Source organism: Bos grunniens, chromosome 7 (assembly GCF_055505025.1).
Source record: "Bos grunniens cultivar Pamir isolate PY7600 chromosome 7, Bosgru_T2T1.0, whole genome shotgun sequence".
In the NCBI taxonomy this organism is placed as follows: domain Eukaryota; kingdom Metazoa; phylum Chordata; class Mammalia; order Artiodactyla; family Bovidae; genus Bos; species Bos grunniens.
In genome coordinates this window covers 95,018,333-95,041,526 of record NC_141171.1, presented here as the reverse complement: position 1 = coordinate 95,041,526, position 23,194 = coordinate 95,018,333, and the positions used below count along the sequence as shown (strand labels likewise).

Below are 23,194 nucleotides of genomic sequence, written 5' to 3'. Positions count from 1 at the left end.
AAGAGTCGGACACGACTAAGCACACATACATGTCACATCATATGCCAGATATATTAAGTGCTTTATAAATATTGACTTTTAAATAACCCTATCAAGTAGGTTCTAATCCTAATTTACAGGAGAGAAAATTATAGCATAGAGAGGCTAATTTACTTGCCCACAGCTATACAAATAGTGAGACTCCGGGAGCTGTGATTCAAACTCAAATAACTAGCTCCAGTTAGCAACCCCTCACCCACTCTGTGTTTTGTGATTGAAAATACATGTAACCTATAAAAACTCTGGTTATCTTATAGGTTTTTTTAAACCATTTGAATAACATTAGGTAAGATGGTCATCTCACATGCAAGTAAAGTAATGCTCAAAATTCTCCAAGCCAGGCTTCAGCAATATGTGAACTGTGAACTTCCTGATGTTCAAGCTGGTTTTAGAAAAGGCAGAGGAACCAGAGATCAAATTGCCAGCATCTGCTGGATCATGGAAAAAGCAAGAGAGTTCCAGAAAAACATCTATTTCTGCTTTATTGACTATGCCAAAGCCTTTGACTGTGTGGATCACAATAAACTGTGGAAAATTCTGAAAGACATGGGAATACCAGACCACCTGACCTGCCTCTTGAGAAATCTGTATGCAGGTCAGGAAGCAACAGTTAGAACTGGACATGGAACAACAGACTGGTTCTAAATAGGAAAAGGAGTACGTCAAGGCTGTATATTGTCACCCTGTTTATTTAACCTATATGCAGAGTACATCATGAGAAACGCTGGACTGGAAGAAACACAAGCTGGAATCAAGATTGCCAGGAGAGATATCAATAACCTCAGCTATGCAGATGACACCACCCTTATGGCAGAAAGTGAAGAGGAACTAAAAAGTCTCTTGATGAAAGTGAAAATGGAGAGCAAAAAAGTTGGCTTAAAGCTCAACATTCAGAAAACGAAGATCATGGCATCTGGTCCCATCACTTCATGGGAAATAGATGGGGAAACAGTGGAAACAGTGTCAGACTTTGTTTTTTGGGGCTCCAAAATCACTGCAGATGGTGACTGCAGCCATAAAATTAAAAGACGCTTACTCCTTGGAAGAAAAGTTATGACCAACCTAGAGGGCATATTGAAAAGCAGAGACATTACTTTGCCAACAAAGGTCCGTCTAGTCAAGGCTATGGTTTTTCCAGTGGTCATGTATGGATGTGAGAGTTGGACTGTGAAAAAGGCTGAGCGCCGAAGAATTGATGCTTTTGAACTGTGGTGTTGGAGAAGACTCTTGAGAGTCCCTTGGACTGCAAGGAGATCCAACCAGCCCTGGGATTTCTTTGGAAGGAATGATGCTAAAGCTGAAACTCCAGTACTTTGGCCACCTCATGCGAAGAGCTTTGATTGCCTTGCCCTTTGTTGGCAAAGTGATGTCACTTTTTCCCCTTCGACCTGCCATCAAGTGATGGGACCGGATGCCATGATCTTAGTTTTTTCATTAAGCATATTCAATTGTTATTCTCCATAAAAGATTTGTTGGCAATAACATTCTAGAGAAAAATATATTTTGAATTATTAGTAATACATTTTAAAAAGTTTTTTTTAATGTGATTTACTTTATCCTTATCTCATCTATTGAAAATTTTCCATTTCAATGTGTTTTACTGTGGTCACAATATATTAACAGTAATACATGCTAAAACTGAAACTCTAGTACTTTGGCCACCTCATGCAAAGAGTTGACTCATTGGAAAAGACTCTGATGCTGGGAGGGATTGGGGGCAGGAGGAGAAGGGGACGACAGAGGATGAGATGGCTGGATGGCATCACCGAGTCGATGCACATGAGTTTGAGTGAACTCCAGGAGTTGGTGATGGACAGGGAGGCCTAGCTTGCTGCGATTCATGGGGTCGCAAAGAGTTGGACACGACTGAGTGACTGAACTGAACTGAACTGATGCTTGTCATTTATAAAGATATTGGGGGTATACTCAAAATTCTTACAATAGGATGCTCAGTCAAAAAGTTTAGAGACTACTGGTCTGGTGTCTGAGTCTGTGTCTTACAGAGGAAGCTTAGGATATCACAGTGGAGTCCTGGTCTGCCAGGAAGCAGGACAGGATGCTGGGCTAGCTGGTGCTGCAAGGGCGGCTGTGAGAGAGGAAGTAAGGGCGAGATAGGAGAAGGTAACATAGATAAACCGCAGACCTACTTGCCTAGAAATCAGCCCAGTAAAAAATGTATTTGTATTGTACTAACTAATCTAATGAAAGATAAACGTTTGCAAATTTACACAAAAATCACAGAATTCAAGATTAGCTTTTTCTTTTTTTTTAAACCACCAGAGCTTGCAGTACTCCACATAAGTAATGCAAGCAAAGTCAGGTAGCAGAGTCAGTAACCATACCCTCAGTCTTGAGAAAAGTTGATGTTCCTCTTTTTATTATCTGGATAACTCTTCTCAGAGAAACAGTCAGCAGTTTTCTTCTAAATTTTTGGATCTCTTGTAAACTACAAGGCTGCAATATCATTCATTCTGTTTGGAGAAGCTGAAGTGAGAATCCGTACCATGTATATACAAAAGCCAACTACTGTAAGCTCTTTCAGAAAAGGTCTAAGATGTTCATTTTTGTGTTTGTTTGAACATATCTGTTCATCTGTGTTATTGTCCCCAATCATGTTTTTCAAACAATTGTTCTGTTTTCAGTTAAAATGTTGCTTTAAAAATGCCAGAACGTATATTTCTTGGAATCAGGATAGCCTCTCTCTTACCAGCCCTTTTCAAAGGTTTGAACTTCAAAGAAACCTGGGTTTTTGGCTTTTACTATGCCTGCTCTTCAGCTTCTTCAGCATTACTGGTTGGGGCATAGACTTGGATTACTGTGATATTGAATGATTTGCCTTGGAAACGAACAGAGATCATTCTGTCGTTTTTGAGATTGCATCCAAGTACTGCATTACGGACTCTTTTGTTGACCATGATGGCTACTCCATTTCTTCTGAGGGATTCGTGTCCCTGGTAGTAGATATAATGGTCATCTGAGTTAAATTCACCCATTCCAGTCCATTTCAGTTTGCTGATTCCTAGAACGTCGACATTCACTCTTGCCATCTCTTGTTTGACCACTTCCAATTTGCCTTGATTCATGGACCTGACATTCCAGGTTCCTATGCAATATTGCTCTTTACAGCATCGGACCTTGCTTCTATCACCAGTCACATCCACAGCTGGGTATTGTTTTTGCTTTGACTCCATCCCTTCATTCTTTCTGGAGTTATTTCTCCACTCATCTCCAGTAGCATATTGGGCACCTACTGACCTCGGGAGTTCCTCTTTCAGTATCCTATCGTTTTGCCTTTTCATACTGTTCATGGGGTTCTCAAGGCAAGAATACTGAAGTGGTTTGCCATTCCCTTCTCCAGTGGACCACATTCTGTCATATTTCTCCACCATGACCCGCCCGTCTTGGGTTGCCCCACGGGCATGGCTTAGTTTCATTGAGTTAGACAAGGCTGTGGTCCTAGTGTGACTAGATTGACTAGTCGCTCAGTCATGTCCAACTCTTTGCGACCCCAGGGACTGCAGCACGCCAGGCTTCACTGTCCATCACCAACTGCTGGAGCTTGCTCAGACTCATGTCCATTGAGTTGATCATGCTGTCCAACCATCTCATCATCTGTCGTCCCCTTCTCATCCTGCCTTCAGTCTTTCCCAGCATCAGGGTGTTTTCTAGTGAGTCAGTTCTTCGCATCAGGTGGCCAAAGTATTGGAGTTTCAGCTTCAACATCAGTCCTTCCAAGGAACATTCAGGACTGATTTCTTTTAGGTTTGACTGGTTTGATCTCTTTGCAGTCCAAGGGACTCTCAAGAGCCTTCTCCAACACCACAGTTCAAAAACATCAATTCTTTGGTGCTCAGCTTTCTTTAGAGTCATTGAGTTAGACAAGGCTGTGGTCCTAGTGTGATTGGATTGACTAGTTTTCTGTGAGTATGGTTTCAGTGTGTCTGCCCTCTGATGCCCTCTTGCAACACCTACTGTCTTACTTGGGTTTCTCTTACCTTGGGCGTGGGGTATCTCTTCACGGATGCTCCAGCAAAGCGCAGCCGCTGCTCCTTACCTTGGACGAGGGGTATCTCCTCACCACCGCCCTTTCCTGACCTTCAACATGGGATAGCTCCTCTAGGCCCTCCTGTGCCCCCGCAGCCACCACTCCTTGGATGTGGGGTTGCTCCTCCCAGCCACCGCCCCTGGCCTCGGGCGTGGGGTTGCTCCTCCCAGGTTGCCGCCCCTGGCCTCGGGGCTTTATTGACTATGCCAAAGTCTTTGACTGTGTGGATCACAATAAACTGTGGAAAATTCTGAAAGACATGGGAATACCAGACCACCTGACCTGCCTCTTGAGAAATCTGTATGCAGGTCAGGAAGCAACAGTTAGAACTGGACATGGAACAACAGACTGGTTCCAAATAGGAAAAGGAGTACGTCAAGGCTGTATATTGTCACCCTGCTTATTTAACTTATATGCAGAGTATATCATGAGAAACACTGGGCTGGAGGAAGCACAAGCTGGAATCAAGATTGCCGGGAGAAATATCAATAACCTCAGCTATGCAGATGACACCACCCTTATGGCAGAAAGTGAAGAGGAACTAAAAAGCCTCTTGATGAAAGTGAAAGTGGAGAGCAAAAAAGTTGGCTTAAAGCTCAACATTCAGAAAACAAAGATCATGGCATCTGGTCCCATCACTTCATGGGAAATAGATGTGGAAACAGCGTCAGACTTTATTTTTTGGGGCTCCAAAATCACTGCAGATGGTGACTGCAGCCATAAAATTAAAAGACGCTTACTCCTTGGAAGGAAAGTTATGACCAACCTAGATAGCATATTGAAAAGCAGAGACATTACTTGGCCAACAAAGGTCCGTCTAGTCAAGGCTATGGTTTTTCCTGTGGTCGTGTATGGATGTGAGAGTTGGACTGTGAAGAAGGCTGAGCGCTGAAGAATTGATGCTTTTGAACTGTGGTGTTGGAGAAGACTCTTGAGGGTCCCTTGGACTGCAAGGAGATCCAACCAGTCCATTCTGAAGGAGATCAGCCCTGGGATTTCTTTGGAAGGAATGATGCTAAAGCTGATACTCCAGTACTTTGGCCACCTCATGCGAAGAGTTGACTCATTGGAAAAGACCCTGATGCTGGGAGGGATTGGGGGCAGGAGGAGAAGGGGACGACAGAGGATGAGATGGCTGGATGGTGTCACTGACTCCATGGACGTGAGTCTGAGTGAACTCCGGAGTTGGTGATGGACAGGGAGGCCTGGCGTGCTGCAATTCATGGGGTCGCAAAGAGTCGGAAACGACTGAGCAGCTGAACTGAACTGATGCCTGCTCTGCTATTTGGCCTTGGGGAAAAAAATATATGTAAATATCATAATCAAGCATATTGATTGTGTGATTTATTTATGCATAATATCTTGTGAAGTTTTCCATGTGTAGACCTACAGAAATATAGGATATTAAATTTGAATGGTGTAATATTTTATTGCTAGCCCTTTTTGCAGAACTGAAATATATTAAAAAATAGATTGTTTTCAATATTCCTATCATCTGTCTCCAGTTTTAACTGTAATAGAAGTTATGCAGTTTCCAGTGGTAAATCCCTAAGTCTTCCTCGTCTCTTGTACTCCTTTTATTTGATCTGTTCAAGTGCATGCATCCCTGCCTAGGCCATCCAGTAGGCATCGTCCTAATGGGAACATTTCACAAGCATGCTTTCACATGCACATTCTCCTATTTCATTCAACAGCTATCACAAGTTGCTTAACATGACTTCTGCCCTCATGCAGTACTGCTGATCCTTATTTTTTTTAGAAACTTGCTTTATACTTTCCACTTTTGTGTCTGTGACCCTGTCTGCAATTAGACACTTTTTACAGTAAACAACAATTGAAATTTTCTTAGTGATATTTTTCCTGAGGCAAGCCCTACTGATACCATTAAGTCAGCAACTTGTATTCTTGGGGAATAGTCCTTTTGGCATTATAACAGATCATTCAACTTATCTGAAGGATGTTATATTCTCTTCCTTTGATTCCTGCTTCTGTCACTTTTTCCAGAGATCCCTGTGGACACATTTTTACTAGCATTGCTCTCCACACTCCTTTTTTAGAGCCCCTTCAATTTAAAAAGTCTAAATCTGGGACTGGAGAATTATTATTGATGGATATTGTCTCCTCTCACCTTTAAATTAAAACATCTGGACTTGTGTGAGTATTATCATCTCTCCAGCTGTGCTTCCAGTTTCTCCCCCACCCCATCCCCGCTGTAGCCAGATCCAACCCCCTTTTCAACCAATAGGTTCCTACTCCTACAGGGCAAACACAGTTTCTGCTAATGCAGGGGCTTGTCTCATGTGCTTCGTCAAGATGTCCTAGTGTTACAAGCTCCTTACCAGTCAAGGCTAGAGTGAGACCAGGCAATTCAATCTACATTAAATGGCATTCAAACCTTCCTCCGTGAAGTGATAAACAGGGGAAGCAAAAGCAAAGTCAGTTCTGGATTAATCCCAGTGGCAAGCAGAGCCTCTCAAATTTTACACTGACTATCCCGGAAATGAGAGGTAGCTGCTGCTGCTGCTGCTGCTGCTGCTAAGTCGCTTCAGTCGTGTCCAACTCTGTGCCACCCCAGAGATGGCAGCCCACCAGGCTCCCCCGTCCCTGGGATTCTCCAGGCAAGAACACTAGAGTGGGTTGCCATTTCCTTCTCCAATGCATGAAAGTGAAAAGTGAAAGTGAAGTTGCTCAGTCATGTCCGACTCCTAGCGACCCCATGGACTGCAGCCTACCAGGCTCCTCCGTCCATGGATTTTCCAGGCAAGAGTACTGGAGTGGGGTGCCATTGCCTTCTCCGAATGAGAGGTAGAGTAAAGCCCTAATATTCCCAATGCCTAACCTGCCACCCAGGTAATGGCATAAGTTGCCCACCATAAGCCCAGGATTTTTTTTTTTTTGTCTTCTCAAACGTTCTCCTTAAACCATAGTATATCGTTGTTGATTTAATATAAAGGTAATAGTTAAATTACTTGGCACCAGCTAAAATGAAAGGATAAGCCTTGTTTACATTATGACTTAAAGAGAATTTATGAAATCTTAAAGAGAATTTATGAAATTCTGAGGGGCAAGAAAACTCTAGTGAAATCTAGAAAGCAACATTTTTTTTTTGAACTGATTAGTTAAGAAACTATATTTTTGTGGGTCAACAGAAACAGAAGAATAATCAGTATTTGTAACTGGAATGTTTCCCACATGGGGAAAGATCTTGTTTTTATGGGTCATTATGTCGAACTCTTCAGAATTGTGAGAAAGGTCGATGGCTCTATGAACAAAAAGAATGAGACACTCAGAAATGTGCAACCCTGGCATAATGCAAGAAGCAGTGAAGTATAGCATAATATAAAAAATACAAAACAGACACAAAAGCAGAGTTTGTTTTGTTTCGTTACACATGTTTTAGTACTCACTAGCTGTAGCCTTGAAATGGAACAGTCTGTTAGTAGGTTGCTACACAGGAACAGTCACAAACTGTACACAATTTGTAACTCCCCAGGCTGGACTCTAGAATTAGGAGGCATTTTCTGCCAGTGCTTTTTATTAATTCACTGTGATTTCTAATAAATTACCCAGTCCTCTTGCATTAATGATGATTACAACAATGTTTTGCTAACGACCCCACCATGATCTCAAAGATTTTTTTTATTGTAGGAGGACAGATTGATTTAAATAGAGTCACTGTTCTAAACCACCATGCTAGAAATGTCACAGGGAGAGGCCAGCTGAGTTGCTCAAGCTGGCCTCAGGATGACATTGCCTCAGTTGAGTCACATTTTCCAGGGCTCATTCCTTGGTTTTTGCAAGCCCTGAAGCTTTATTTTGTTAGGGTGTCCAGAGTTGATCATACGTAAGGGTTGAAGGTTGTGCTAACCCAATGCACAAGAGGCCAGTGTGTAAACTATTTATTCATTTATAGTCACAAGGTTAACTATCAATGGGCCTGGAAATCTAGGATATGTGGCCAGCATTTTCTTTTCCCTTTAGGTAAGTCTACATGGGAAGCCCTTCATTACCTTCTCAGCTCAACAGACATCTATAAAGCACCTAAGGTGCAGGACCTTTTGATACCAAGGTGTTTACAATTTAATTAGAATTATGGCAGCATTAAATTGTGTATGGAGACATTATTTTCCAGAGCAAACTGCAGTAAGTGAATGTATGCCTTGATCGGTTTTCTAAAGTTCTATCTTCTGATTTTGACAGGTTTCAGCCCTTTGAAAGTAAAACTGTTAGTCGCTCAGTCATGTCTGACTCTTTGCGACCCCATAGACTGTAGGCCTGCCAGGCTCCTCTGTCCATAGGATTCTCCAGGCAAGAATTCTGGAGTGGGTTGCCATGCCCTCCTCCAGGGTATCTTCCCGACCCAGGGGTTGATTTCAGGTCTCCTGCATTATAGGCAGATTCTTTACTTTTTGAGCCACCAGGGAAGCCCAAAGGGCTGATAGCTGTCTGCATGATGGGATTAGCTGTGAAGATTATCCAGTAGCCATTCACAATTTTGTTGTTCAGTCGTGTCCGACTCTGTGCCTCCATGGGTGCAGCGCACCAGGCTGCCCTGTCCCTCACCATCTCAGAGTTTGCCCAACTTCATGTCCACTGAGTCCGTGATGCCATCTAACCATCTCATCCTCTGTCCCCCTCCTTTCCTCCTACTTTCAATCTTTCCCAGCATCAAGGTCTTTTCCAATGAGTCAGCTCTTGAGAATCATGGAATTCTCAAAGGCACCATATTCACAGCCACCTTCTAAGTATGCTTCTTAACCAGTACTTAAAAGGAACTTGATAACCTGCTGAACAGGTATGCAAACAACTGTGTATAATGCACCTGTATTTTGTACTTCTAGATTCTCATATCAAGGAGTGACCTAAAAATTTGGAGTCTTCCAGAGCCAGTCTGGACCCCATCACCACCCACTACTCAATAGAAGGGCATTTCTCTGGCAAATTCTTCTTAAAAACTTTATAGCCAGTTTAACCCACCATGCCCTGTTCCCTGATATCCTTGTTGCGGGCCCAGCTGTACCTTATCCTGATCATCTAGGTTAGCCCATACTTTGCTTTGTACAGAAAGTTTTCAGTTTACCTTGTGGAATTCCAGTCTGAGTGGAGGAGGAGAACCAGACCATTACTTCTCCATCCTCTTAAAGAATTTCTCCAAGAGAAACCAAACTCCCACTTCTCTCTCTTTCTCCTGTTGCTGTCCCTGGGTGGCTAAATTTTACTGTAGAAAACCACAAAACTCTGCAGATTAATGGTGCTACAAATTCATGGTCTCCATTCTTCAATCAGGCATTTGGTACTGCCTGGCAAACGTAGTTGATGCTGTTGTTTTCCAAAGTGGTCCAAGCCTTCTCACTGTCCACCACCTCTTCATCAGGGAGAAAAAGGAAGCGTCAGGTGGGGAACTGTCTCAGCTTCCCACTGCTAAACTGACAATTTTACATGCAGCCACATACATCCTTTTCTTTTTCCTTTAGTCCCAGTACAGTAAATATCCTTTATCTTACTCAAGGCTCGTTGCTTTGGTGGTGGTGTATGGGCTTCCCCTTTTGACAGTGGAGGGACTGCTCTGTCTGTGTCCCTTTTCTTCTGTCTTCACCGTTTACCTCTCTACTCTTCTTTACTCTCAGCATTTGTTAATAAACATGTCCAAATCTCCAGGTACTATTCTTTCTTCCCCCTCTGGCTGGAAGCAACTTTTTAAAAAAAAAGTTTTGAGTTCTGAGATACTTAGTTCTCTAACTTGTCAGGACTTGTATACTGTCTATAATAAACTTTCTAGTGTTTTAAAGAGACTCATTTTAGGTGCTACAAACTTGCTTACCTGGAAAATGATTGTGACTGTTAGAATTCATGTATTATAAAAGTTCTTATGGTTAAATATTGTTTTCTTCCTTAAACTTTTAAATTATGAAATCTATAAAAAGTACAAAACATAGATGTATATAGTTAATGGATAACTATAAGACAAACAATCATTTAGTCAACATTCTAATAAGGAAATACCCCCAACCCATGTATCCCTTCTGGATCCTTTTACCTTCTCACCCTTCAGAAGGTGACCACTTTTCTGACTTTTATGGTAATGATTTCTAAGCTTTTTTTGTTTTTAATGAGTTTAACTCTTTGCCCGAGGCCTGCTCATCTCTTACCTCCACCTTGCTCTGTATGCTGGAAACCTAGCTTGTGTAAACTATATTCATAGGCTCCTTTTCCTTTCTGCCTTTTAGTTGCATTTAGTCAATGGGAAGATCAAAGGGAGCAGAATGAGAAAGGATATAATCCCTTCCCTGGCTTCTCCTACAGCATCTCTCCAAGGGCTCACTGGGCTCGTTTCAGTCCCTGGGGTTAGCCAGAGAAATAGAAACAACAGGATATGTAAGTGTGTGTGTATGTATATAAAAAATACTATATGTATATAAAAGAGAGAGATTTATTTTAAGGAATTGGACCACATAGTTGTGGAGGCTTGATAAAAACAAAACCTTCAGGTTAGGCCAGTAGACTACAGACCTAGGGGAGAGCGGATATCAAGTCTAAAGGCCGTTTGCTGGCAGACTTCCTTCTTAGGGGAAATCAGTCTTTGTTCTCTTAAGACCTTCGATTCATTGGATGAGGCTCACCAATATTATGGAGGGTAATCAGATAACACCACCCTTATGCAGAAAGCAAAGAAGAACTAAAGAGCCTCTTGATGAAGGTAAAAGAGGAGATTGAAAAAGCTGGCTTAAAACTCAACATTCAAAAACCTAAGATCGTGGCATCTGGTCCCATCACTTCATGGCAAATAGATGGGGAAACAATAGAAACAGTGACAGACTTTATTTTCTTGGGCTCCAGAATCACTGCAGATGGTGACTAAAGCCATGAAATTAAAAGATACTTGCTCCTTGGAAGAAAAGTTATGACAAACCTAGACAGCATATTAAAAAGTAGAGACATTACTTTACCGACAAAGGTCCATCTAGTCAAAGCTTTGGTTTTTCCAGTAGTCATGTATGGATGTGAGAGCTGGACTATAAAGAAGGCTGAGCGCCAGAGAACTGATACTTTTGAAGTGTGGTGTTGGAGAAGACTCTTGAGAGTCTCTTGGACTGCAAGGGGATCCAACCAGTCCATCCTAAAGGAAATCAGTCCTGATTATTTGTTGGAAGGACTGATGCTGAAGCTGAAGCTCCAATACTTTGGCCACTTGACACCAAGAACTGACTCACTAGAAAAGACCCTGATGCTGGGAAAGATTGAAGGCAGGAGAAGGGGACAACAGAGGATGAGATGGTTGGGTGGCATCACCGACTCAATGTACATGAGTTCGAGCAAACTCTGGGAGATAGTGAAGGACAGGGAAGCCTCAGTCAGTTCAGTTGCTCAGTCATGTCCTACTCTTTATGACCCATAGACTGCAGCACACCTGATCTCCCTGTGCTAAGTGCCCTAATTTTTGGCTTTGATCCTGGGACAATTACAGTTACCAAAATATGTAATGACTATCAGTGATAATGTAGGACAGTTGCTAAGGTCAAACATAAAGTTTTGAAAATCTCTATTTCAACTCCTTCACTTTACTGACTAATAAATTTAAGCTGAGGGATTAAGTGATGGTAGTTCCTACAGGTGGTCAGATCAGGCCTGACACTAATATCCCAGGGTCCCTTGACTTTTAATCTTAGGATTCCCATATTCACATCACATCACGTTACCACATTATTTTTTATGATTTTTCCAAAATTATTATTGGTGTGATTTAACAAAAAAACTCGATACTTTAGGTGGGGGAATGGATTGAGGGTGAAGAAACGTCTGAAAACTAAAGGTTACTGAGTTGACAAAATTTGAAAAGGTGTTAGCTTTGGGGATTAAATCTTTCTTCTGATACTGTTGCTAGGCTTTCTCCCTAAAAACCGTCGTCCCTTTTCTTCAAAATGATGTCTGGCAGGACCCCTATCCCTTGGGCCTGCAGTTTTCATCACAAATGAAGTCAGGCACATTCACCTCCATTTGCTCTTCTCCACCGTCAGGTCCAAACACCTGGGCCTGAGTGTCTGGGATTTTAGGCAGAAGAGCAGTCCTCTGGGATGGCACTCAGCCCCCAAGGGCATGCAAAGTTGGGGAGGAATAAGGTCTTGGAGAAGGCAATGGCAACCCACTCCAGTACTCTTGCCTGGAAAATCCCATGGACGGAGGAGCCTGGTAGGCTGCAGTCCATGGGGTTGCTTTCACTTTTCACTTTCATGCATTGGAGAAGGAAATGGCAACCCACTCCATTGTTCTTGCCTAGAGAATCCCAGGGATAGGGGAGCCTGGTGGGCTGCTGTCTATGGGGTCGCACAGAGTCGGACACGACTGAAGCAACTTAGCAGCAGCAGCAAGGTCTTGGAGGAGAGGCCAAGACAACCTCTGCTAGCTGCCTGTGCCATATCCGGCTCTGGGCAGGCTACCTTTGCGCAGGCCCTGAGGACTGCACCTCCCAACTCCAGGGGTTCTCGAACCTCCTGGAAGCTGGCGACTGTACTCTGTCCCAGGTTTCCTCATCCCAGGCCTGGCTTCGCTCCGACACGTGGACATCACATGTCGCAGCATGTGCTGCAGAAACCAGCCCACAGGTCTCCCATCACAGACGTGGAAGGGGGCGCAGGCAGGTATTGGGGTGCCCCTTTGCAGCCAGGCTGTGGTGGAAATGACGGCTGCAGCCAGGAGGACAGTGAGGGCTCCAAAGGGCTGCTGCAGTAGTGTCTGCATGCCGGGCAGGTGGGCGGCCTCCACCAGGCACCTGACCTGCAGGTGGTCGAGGGCCACCCAGAGCCCCGCAGCCCCATGTGTAGCCTGCCCTTCCAGGAGAGCTGGTCCAGGTGAGGCCAGCACTCAGCGCAGTGGGCACAGGAGCCACAAATCCCCGAGAGCAGTCCTGTTGATGATGGAGAGAGAAAGGGATCTTTCCTCTTCATACTGGGCAAGGATGAAAATTGAACCAAGACAGTGTGAGTTATGGAGAATTACACCATGACCCTGAAGGTAGCTCTAAGCAGAATAAAGGTGAACGTGAAAAAGTGGCTCAGTTGTGTCCGACTCTTTGCGACCCAATGGACTGTACGGTCCATGGAATTCTCCAGGCCAGAACACTGGAGTGGGCAGCCTTCCCTTCTGCAGGGGATCTTCCCAACCCAGGGATCGAACTGGGGTCTCCTGCATTACAGGCAGACTCTTTACCAACTGAGCTATCAGGGAAGCCCTACAGAATAAAGGTGCTGAGTTAAAAAAAAAAAAAAAAACTTACTGATTTTGCCTCAGAGATGAAGCAATAACTATATGAAGGGGCGTATGCCCTTGACTTAGTTGTTTTTTTCTTCTCACATGTGTGCTTCCTTGACATTCCATAAAGTGGTGGCCCAGTCTCCTTGTTATAGTACAGCATAGTATAATTATCACTGCACGGGATGACCCCGTTCATTTGCTGTGCCTTCTCCTACTGTAATACAAGCTCTATGAGAGCAGCAATCCCACCTGTTTACTTACCACTGCCCCCAGTTTCTTGCACAGTGTCTGACGTGTTTACCAAACAAAAGCTTTTCAGACTTTGGCCTCCCAGAGGTGACACCCTTTCTCATGCTTGCATAGAGGCTTTGTGTTACTGCTTTTATAATATTTAATTGTAATTGTCTTTGAAACTGTTTTATATCCCCCACGACAGGGACTTTTCTTGTTCATGTTTGTGTCCCAGGTCCCTGGTATACAGTGGGCACTCAGATTTTGATTGAAAAGGTGAAAGCTGTCCATAATAGAATTTCCGATATATGAATCTTTTTCTAAATTTCTTAGACCATCTTAGAGTATTCCTCATATTGTTATTGTCTTCTTTTTCTTTCTGCTCTTGAAAGTCACTCACTCCAACTAAGAGAGGCAGTATGTTGAAGAGAATTCAAAATTTTGAAAACAGAATCTAGACAAGAGTCTTTGCCCTGCCACTTCCTCGGTGGGGATACTTTATAAATTCCTCAGAGCTTGATTCATCAAGCTGGTACAGAGATAAAGAATCCGCCTGCTAATGCAGGAGATGTAAGAGATGCAGGTTCAATTTTGGCTTGGCAAGATTCCCTGGAGTAGGAAATGGCCACCCACTCCAGTGTTCTTGCCTGAAAAATTCCATGGACAGAGAAACCTGGCAGGCTATATTATATGGGGTTGCAAAGAGTCTGACACAGCTGAGCAGTTGAGTACACATGCACAGGTAGACATAGTAGAACTTATGTATGGCCCACAAAATCCCTCTGTTTTCTATCTTTAAATAGAATCTGAAGAAATAATCTGGCTTTACTACATCCTTTAAAAGAAAAACAAAGCTTGCTTTTCCAATCTTTTAACTGCCTAGATAATGCATTTTAGATATGTTTAATTTGGGGTTTTATCAACTTGTTTGTGTGAAAATTGAGTACTAACTGCAAACTGATGGTGATGGTTTAGTCACTAAGTCGTGTCTGTCTCTTGTGACCCCATGGGCTGTAGCCCACCAGGCTCCTCTGTCCATGGGATTCTCCAGGCAAGAATACTGGAGTGGGTTGCCATTTCCTTCTCCAGGGGATCTTCCTGACCCAGGGATCGAACCCAGGTCTCCCGCATTGCAGGCAGATTTTTTTCCCAGCTGAGCCACAAGGAAAGGCCAAGAATATAGGAGTGGGTAGCCTATCCTTTCTCCAGCAGATCCTCCTGATCCAGGAATCAAACCCAGGTCTCCTGCATTGCAGGCAGATTCTTTACCAACTGAGCTATGAGGGAAGCCACCAACTACAAACTGGGCAGATGCAGTTGAAGTCATTGGTCGAGGGGACTTCATTTTAAAATAAAGGGCATTGTTATTATAAGTATTATCTATAGTCTTCATTGTTCAGGACTATAGGCAATTTATTATATTTTAATTTGTAAGAATTATTTTTATACGTTACCTTAGATATACTTATGAGGATTTGTTGGTGCTGACTGAACACCAATGTTGTCTTGTGGCAAATTTAGATAAATTTGCACATGGTGAATTATATCTTGTCTGGGCTCAGCTCTAAAGAAATGTCATCAACTTGCTGTAGATGTGTTGTGCCAAAGAAAGAGTGGAATGCATTCTTTAGTGTTTTAATTTTTAGCTCAGGACAGTTTTCTTTTTTATACCTATGTAGAATTACATGGAATGACCAATTTTTAATTTTTTATCTTGTTTGAATATTATTTTGACCAGGGAGATCTACTTAAGCATCTAGGCAATTAAGCTGTACATTCTGTGACTACAGGGGAAGGGACCAAAATACAAAATCTGTTTTTAGTCATGCCTGGCAGACACTACAACATGAAGTAGATGAATCTGAGAATCTAACCAAAGGCCGTAAAAATATGTGGACTATGGACACTTAAATGTGTTTAATATTGCTTTTCCTGAAAGGTTGCAATTTTAGGTTGCCTATTTCCAAGGTGAAGATGTCTATCAGAAGATACGTAGCTGCTCAAAAACTCTTATTTGCAATTATGTCTACAGATTTGATGAGGGAGCTGTAAGAAAAGATTTAAGTCTAAAACATAAATTTATATCATAACTTTTCTCAGGCTAAAATAAGATCTTTTCAATCAGAAGAATATTTTATCTTATATGTAGTTACTTTTTTCAAGTGTTATATAGAATACAGTTGTGAAACATTCACTTCAAAATCTGAGCAAGTTGCTAATGAAAGAAATGCCTTTTTTGGTCCATAGAAGATAGCAAATTGTTTGATTCTGTTCCATGGGGTGTGAGTTCCAGTCGAGCAACTGTTTTCATCTATTTTATTCACTACGCTATCACATAATAGTTGTTTAATGACTGAAGGACATACCCTTACCATTATTACTGGAATAACCTTAGTGATAATTTTTTACCAAAGTTGTTACAGCAGTTTGTTCATCGGGTTATTTCCTTTCATTGTTTTTATTAAATATTGAGAAGATACATTTATAAATTGCTGCAAGAGATAAAGATTGTAATACTTTGACACCTGACACATAAGTTTTAGAAAATATACACTGCCATTACCTTCGGAATCCTTGTATGCCTTTGTCCAATCCCATCTCTTCCTTCCTCAGAGGTTGTAAGCACCATCCTGAATTTTACGTTTATGCTTCCCTTGGTTTTTTCTCTATAGTTTTACCACACGTATGTGTATGCCTAGTACATTGCTTAGTTTTGAGTGGTTTTGAACTTCATATAAGTGGAATCATGCTTGACTTTTTTTTCTGTATCTTGCTTTTCCCATTCAAAATTACTGCATTACTGCAATTCATTCATTCATGATGTTGCATGTAGCTATAATTCATTCAGGTTTACTGCTGTAGAGTAACCATAATGGAGCTGTTATGATTTGTTTATTAATTTTGTAGTTGAAGAATGGATGTTTGGGTGGTTCACGATTTCTTGATATTACAATTAGTGCAGCACTGAGCATTCACATGGCCTGAGTCCTCCCTTGTAAAGCCCAAATAATGATGACAGCGGCCTTTGTTGTTCCTTCAAGCTGGCTTCTGTGTCCTCCTCATCAGTTCAGTTCAGTTCAGTCCGACTGAACTGACTCTTGTGTGTCCAACTCTTTGCGACCCCATGGACTGCAGCATGCCAGGCCTCCCTGTCTACCACCAACTCCCGGAGTTTACCCAAACTCATGTCCATTGAGTCGGTGATGCCATCCAACCATCTCATCCTCTGTCATCCCCTTCTCCTCCAGCCCTCAATCTTTCCCAGCATCAGGGTCTTTTCAAATGAGTTAGCTCTTCTCATCGCGTGGCCAAAGTATTGGAGTTTCAGCTTCAACATCGGTCCTTCCAATGAAGATTCAGGACTTATTTCCTTTAGGATGGACTGGTTGGATCTCCTTGCAGTCCAAGGGACTCTCAAGAGTCTTCTCCAACACCACAGTTCAAAAGCATCAATTCTTTGGCGCTCAGCTTTCTTTAGAGTCCAGCTCTCACATTGATACATAACTACTGGAAAAACCATAGCCTTGACTATATGGACCTTTGTTGGCAAAGTAATGTCTCTGCTTTTCAATATGCTATCTAGGTTGGTCATAACTTTCCTTCCAAGGAGTAAGTGTCTTTTAATTTCATGGCTGCAATCACCATCTGCAGTGATTTTGGAGCCCAGAAAAATAAAGTCAGCCACTATTTCCACTGTTTCCCCGTCTATTTGCCATGAAGTGATGGGACCAGATGCCATGATCTTTGTTTTCTGAATGTTGAGCTTTAAGCCAACTTTTTCACTCTCCTCTTTCACTTTCATCAAGAGGCTTTTGTGTTCCTCTTCACTTTCTGCCATAAGGGTGGTGTCATCTTCATATCTGAGGTTATTGAGATTTCTCCCAGCAATCTTGATTCCAGCTTGTGCTTCTTCCAGTCCAGCGTTTCTCATGATGTACTCTGCATATAAGTTAAATAAGCAGGGTGACAATATACAGCTTTGAGGTACTCCTTTTCCTATTTGGAACCAGTCTGTTGTTCCATGTCCAGTTCTAACTGTTGCTTTCTGACTTGCACACAGATTTCTCAAGAGGCAGGTCAGGTGGTCTGGTATTCCCATCTCTTGAAGAATTTTCCACAGTTTATTGTTATCCTCCTCATCAGTTCAGTTCAGTTCAGTCACTCAGTCGTGCCCCACTCTTTGCGATAGGGCCCCATTAATCTTCAAAAAGCTTTCTTCCTTTCTGGCCTGAGACCTCCCTGCTTCATCTTGTATTTCTGCTGATGCAGACTTCTATCAGCTATTTCTTCAAAGAGTCCTGGTTCCTAGTAGGAGGGTGGGGTACTTTAAAGCCTAGAATCCCAGTGGTGAAGGTGAAGGTGAAGTCACTCAGTCGTGTCCGACTCTTTGGGACCCTATGGACTGTAGCCTACCAGGCTTCTCCGTCCATGGGATTCTCCAGGCAAGAATACTGGAGTGGGTTACCATTTCCTTCGCCAGAGGATCTTCCCGACCCAGGGATCGAACCCGGGTCTCCCGAGTTGGAGGCAGACGCTTTAACCCCTGAGACACCAGGGAAGCCCCAGAATCTGGCTCTTAGATGTGCTGTTTTCTACTGGGGTGGGGGGTGGGGGGCAGTGTTTCTAACTGTATTGCTAGAAAAAAGGTATTTTTAAAAATCATGAGTTTAAAAAAAAAATCATGAGTTTATGATGATCTTGTCCATTCTGTTTAACATTATGGTGTTTTACTTTGTTCTTTGATTTTTTTTTAATTTCAGAGTTTTACTGTATTGCACTAAAGGAGCAGCAGGATGGTTATACAGTGTTCTCGCTCATTCAGTTTTAAAAATCTAAACTACTTGCAAATTCTTAAGAATACCTTTACCACCAGATTAGAATGTTAAGTATAATAACCAATTTCTTAATAAGTAAAGTCTCACAAATTGAAACACATTTAAAATAGCTTTAAATGCATTCTTCACAAGTAAGTCAGCACAAATTTTTGTATCATGTTCACTCATGCTTAAGAATTAAAGCAAGTATATTACTCTGATGGAAATATGGGGAAATCTCTCATTCATGCAATATACAGGGATAATATTTCAAGTTGAAGTGAAAAAAATCTCTTATTTTTTTAATGTATCCATATATAATCACCTACATGATAGATAAAGAAACCTATGAAGTTTCCCAAAAGTCAGATATATATTTTCAGTTTATTTGAAGCAACTGATTATCTACAACTAATTTATAACTAAATGGGATTTCAATAAAACAAAAATGAGCCCTATGAGTTCCTATAATCAAAAAGCTTCCAATGGACTAAGGACAAGAAATCATTAATGCAATCATTCCAAGGATTATGGTTGTTCCTTAAGGTACTTCCCTGGTGGCTCAGACGGTAAAGCGTCTGCCTACAATGAGGGAGACCTGGGTTCAATCCCTGGGTTGAGAAGATCCTCTGGAGAAGAAAATGGCAACCCACTCCAGTATTCTTGCCTGGAAAATCCCATGGATGGAGGAGCCTGGTGGGCTACAGTCCATCGGGTCACAAAGAGTCAGACATGACTGAGTAACTTCACTTTCACTTTCTTTCACTTTGAGTACAAGTTCAAACCTGTCAATACCAGAGGTATAGAGGTATCATTTTATATTAATTTACACATAATTCCATTTAAGTTCTTTATCAGAGTATAATATATGAAAAGGGCTTCCCTGGTGGCTCAGATGATAAAGAATCTACCTGCAGTGCAAGAGATGCAAGAGATTCAGGTTAAATCCCTGGGTTGGAAAGATCCCTTGGAGAAGGGAATGGCAGCCTACTCCAATATGAAAAGTCTTTCCACAAGCAAAAAAAAAAGGTGGGGGGGATATTACTCAGCCCTCAAAAAGAATGAAATGATGCCATTTGAGATAACATGGAGGGACCTAGAGACCATCATACTCAGTGGAGTAAATCAGACAGAATAAGACACATATCATGTGATAACACATATGTGGAATCTTAAAATATGATATGAATACAAATGAACTTATTTTAAAACAGGAATAAACTCACAGACATAAAAAGCAAATTTATGGTTACCAAAGGGGAAAGGAAGGGAAGGGATAAATTAGGAATTTAGGATTAACAAATACACACTACTATATATAAAACATTGGGCTTGTCAGAAATTTCATTCAGGTTTTTCTGTACTGGTATGAACTTTTTGGTGAACCCAATAAATAAAAACAAGGGTCTTACTATATAGTACAAGGAGCTATATTCAATATCTTGTAATAGCCTATAATGGAAAATAATCTGAAAAAATAACTTGCATACACACACACATACAGATGAATCACTTTACAGTATAACTGAAACATTGAAAATCAACTATACTTCAATTAAAAATGTAAACCCACTCAAATCATTTGTAGGTCTTGTAACCAATTTGATATGAAAGTAATTTTTTTCCAATTTGTTTTCGATTTTTAGTTGGGGATTACTTTTTAGAAGTAAATATTTGAAAAAATTTACGTATATAGTCTTTCGATCTTTACTGCATTGTATGTTTTCACTTACGCATCAGTACTAAATCCAAGAACTTGTACACTTTTAATTTTCTATTCTCATATATATAGAATAATAGGCTGCAGTTAATCTACTCAGTACTATTTAGCAACAAAAGTGTAAAGGAAAATCAAAGACAAGCGTTCTCAGTGTATCTATTTCCCTATAGAGCTCATCTTGAATTAATTCAGTTAATTATTTAGGTTCTGCCACTATAAGGGAAACTCAGTTAAAATGTAGTACTTTGTACATGGAGAACACACATTTTCTTCCCACGGTGTTTAATAAACATTATTGTTTGTATGTGATGTATCTTAAGTGTTTTGCATTTACATTTCAGTTAATTGACTCTACGAAGACTTTGGTAGGGCTTCCCTGGTGGCTCAGAGGGTAAGAAATCCACCTGCAGTGCAGGAGACCTGGATTGGAAAGATTGATCCCTGGATTGGGAAGATCCCCTGGAGAAGGGAAAGGCAACCCACCCCAGTATACTTGCCTGGAGAATTCCACGGGCAGAGGAGCCTTGCAGACTATTATAGTCCATGGGGTTGCAAAGAGTCAGACACAACTGAGTGACTCACACAGACACACACAGACTTTTTTTTCCCAGTTTCATAATTTATTGTATAAATTGAGTATCACACGATGAGTTCACATTAGCTTCTTCAAGCGTGGGAACTTAACACATAATGTACAGTTCACAATCTGTTTATGTTGCTTTTACAGCTAGAGTTTTTTAAGACCTTCACTTGAAGTCTAAGAATGTCAAAGCAATACCTCTGTATGTGGCCAGCACACAATTCATTCTCCCTGTGAGGGTGTAAGAGTTACAATATTTTTTGATACCAGTGAAACGGAACTAGGCATCAGTTTCTGGACCCCCATGATTTCAGTCTTCCAAAAGGCTCAAACTCCACGGCCTGTGTCCTTCACAGTAAGCCGCTGCCCCTCAGTCCCTCTGGAAGATTCCACCTCCCCCTAATGCATTCAATCATTAACATGGACTTTGTTAATGATTAAAATTTTCATCCTGCCCAAGACATAAGTAACAAATTGCAGGAGGATTCTTTACCTGCTGAGCCATCAGGGGAGCCCCATTAAGGACATATTTTTGTAAAACTGTAAAAGCATTATCACGTATTGGGAATATAAACTTGAGCCAACCAAAGACCCTGAGCTCATGAAGTTTATATTGTGATGTAGGAAACAGACAACAGGAAATCTGACCTTCCCAGTTTCCTATCATCTAACCAACCTCAGAAGTTCCTAAACTGCATGGCAATACCACTGTTGCTAATTCTGTCCTCGGTGTGGTCTATCATTTTACTGTAACTATCTGAAGACTTCCATCAGGCTTTCCAGGTCTACTTCATATTAATGGTACTCAACTGGAATTGTAGAATATAGTTATTAAGTCATTTTAAAGGAGAAGCAAAATGTGTGTTTTTGTGTGTGTGTGTATATATATCTTTGAAAATCTGTATTTACAAGATATTAGCAGGTATTTATTTTTCATGTTAAAAAGATGATTACTGGTGGGGATGTAAACTGATAGTGACATAGCCAATATGGAGAACAGTATGGAAGTTCCTTTAAAAAGTAAAAATAGGACTACCATATGATCCAGAAACCCCACTACTGCATATACCCAGAGAAAACCATAATTCAAAACTATACCTGATTCCAGTGTTTACTGAAGCACTGTTTATAATAGCCAGGACATGGAAGCAACCTAAATGTCCATTGACAGATGAATCCATAAGGAACATGTGGTACAGATATACAATGGCATATTACTCAGCCAAAAAAGGAATGAAACACTCATTCACAGAGATGTGGATGGACCGAGAGACTGTCCTACAGACTGAAGTAAGTCAGAGAGATAAAAACAGATATCATACAGATATCATAATATTAACACATACATGTGGAATCGAGGAAAATGGTATAAATAATCTTATTTGCAAAGCAGAAATAGACACACAGAGATAAAGACACATTGTATGAGGGAAGGGGGTGGTGATGGGATGGTTTGGGAGATCAAGATTGACATATATATACTACTATGTATAAAATAGATAATTAGAGCCCACAGTATAGCACAGAGAAATCTACTCGGTGTTCTGTGGTGACCTAAATGGAAGGGAAATCCAAAAAAAGGGATATATATACACACATATGGCTGATTCACTTTGTTGTATAGTGGAAACTGACACAGCAGTGTAAAGCAACTATATTCCAATAAAAAAGAGGATACTGTTAGACTAAAAGCTAAACATTTGCAGTCACTCTAAAGAAAGATGATTCTTTACCTTCCAGGAGGATTTATCTAGGGTTAGTTATTGTACTTTTAAAGACTAAAGTTCCCTTAGTACATTTCAAATAATTCAGTTTACAAACATCCTATTTACATGCAAGCTACCTCAAATTTTTAATTCAAATTTTTTAAGTATGGAATACTCAATCATGAGTTGTAAATAACAACAAATAACTAAAGATAGCCACTGACATTATTTCATCTTAGTCTATAATAATGTAATATATGTAAGGATATAGGCATAAAATATGATTAAATAAAGCCCCAATATTAAATATTATCAGATATGGTCACAAATGTAAGTAGGGAAAGATGGGATTTTTTTTTTTTTTTTTTTTTACTTATCACCCTGTCTTTTTCCATGGCTTCCTTTGCAGGGAGAAGGCCATTAAGAAAAGACAAAAAGAATTTCATTAGCATAACTAACAACAGAGTCAGGTATGCTTGGAGTATGGGAAATATTAACATGATATGTTTTCCTATAGATTTTTAAAAATTTTACAGGATGCCTAGGAGGATGAGATGGATGAAAAGAAAACCAGGTGAAACAATTGGGAGCTCAGACATTGAGGATGGGAGATGGAAAAAAGAATTCGGGAGTTGATGGGAGTGGAGAACACAGACGACCGAGAGAGAGAGAGGTCCTAACGGGTGTTACTCTGGTAGACTGTGATAGCCACGTGTCTTAATAGTGCAAATAAAGGGTTTCATTTTCATGTAGACTCCCAGTTCATGTGTTCATCACTGTCTAATAATATTTTCTTTCTGGCAGTAGATT

At 41.1% G+C, this 23,194-nt stretch overlaps 1 protein-coding gene and 1 pseudogene across 1 annotated transcript in view; one reads left to right on the top strand and one right to left on the bottom strand.

Moving 5' to 3' along the window:
• SPATA9 (spermatogenesis associated 9) overlaps positions 1 to 23,194 on the top strand; it is a 59,189-nt gene that overhangs the window by 8,125 nt on the left and 27,870 nt on the right. Inside the window, exon 2 of the mRNA XM_086413196.1 lies at positions 22,794 to 22,854. The gene's annotated coding sequence lies outside the window, so the exon portion shown is untranslated. The remainder of the gene's footprint in view (positions 1 to 22,793; positions 22,855 to 23,194) is intronic.
• Positions 20,697 to 20,976, bottom strand: LOC147369993 (ATP synthase F(0) complex subunit k, mitochondrial pseudogene; annotated as a pseudogene).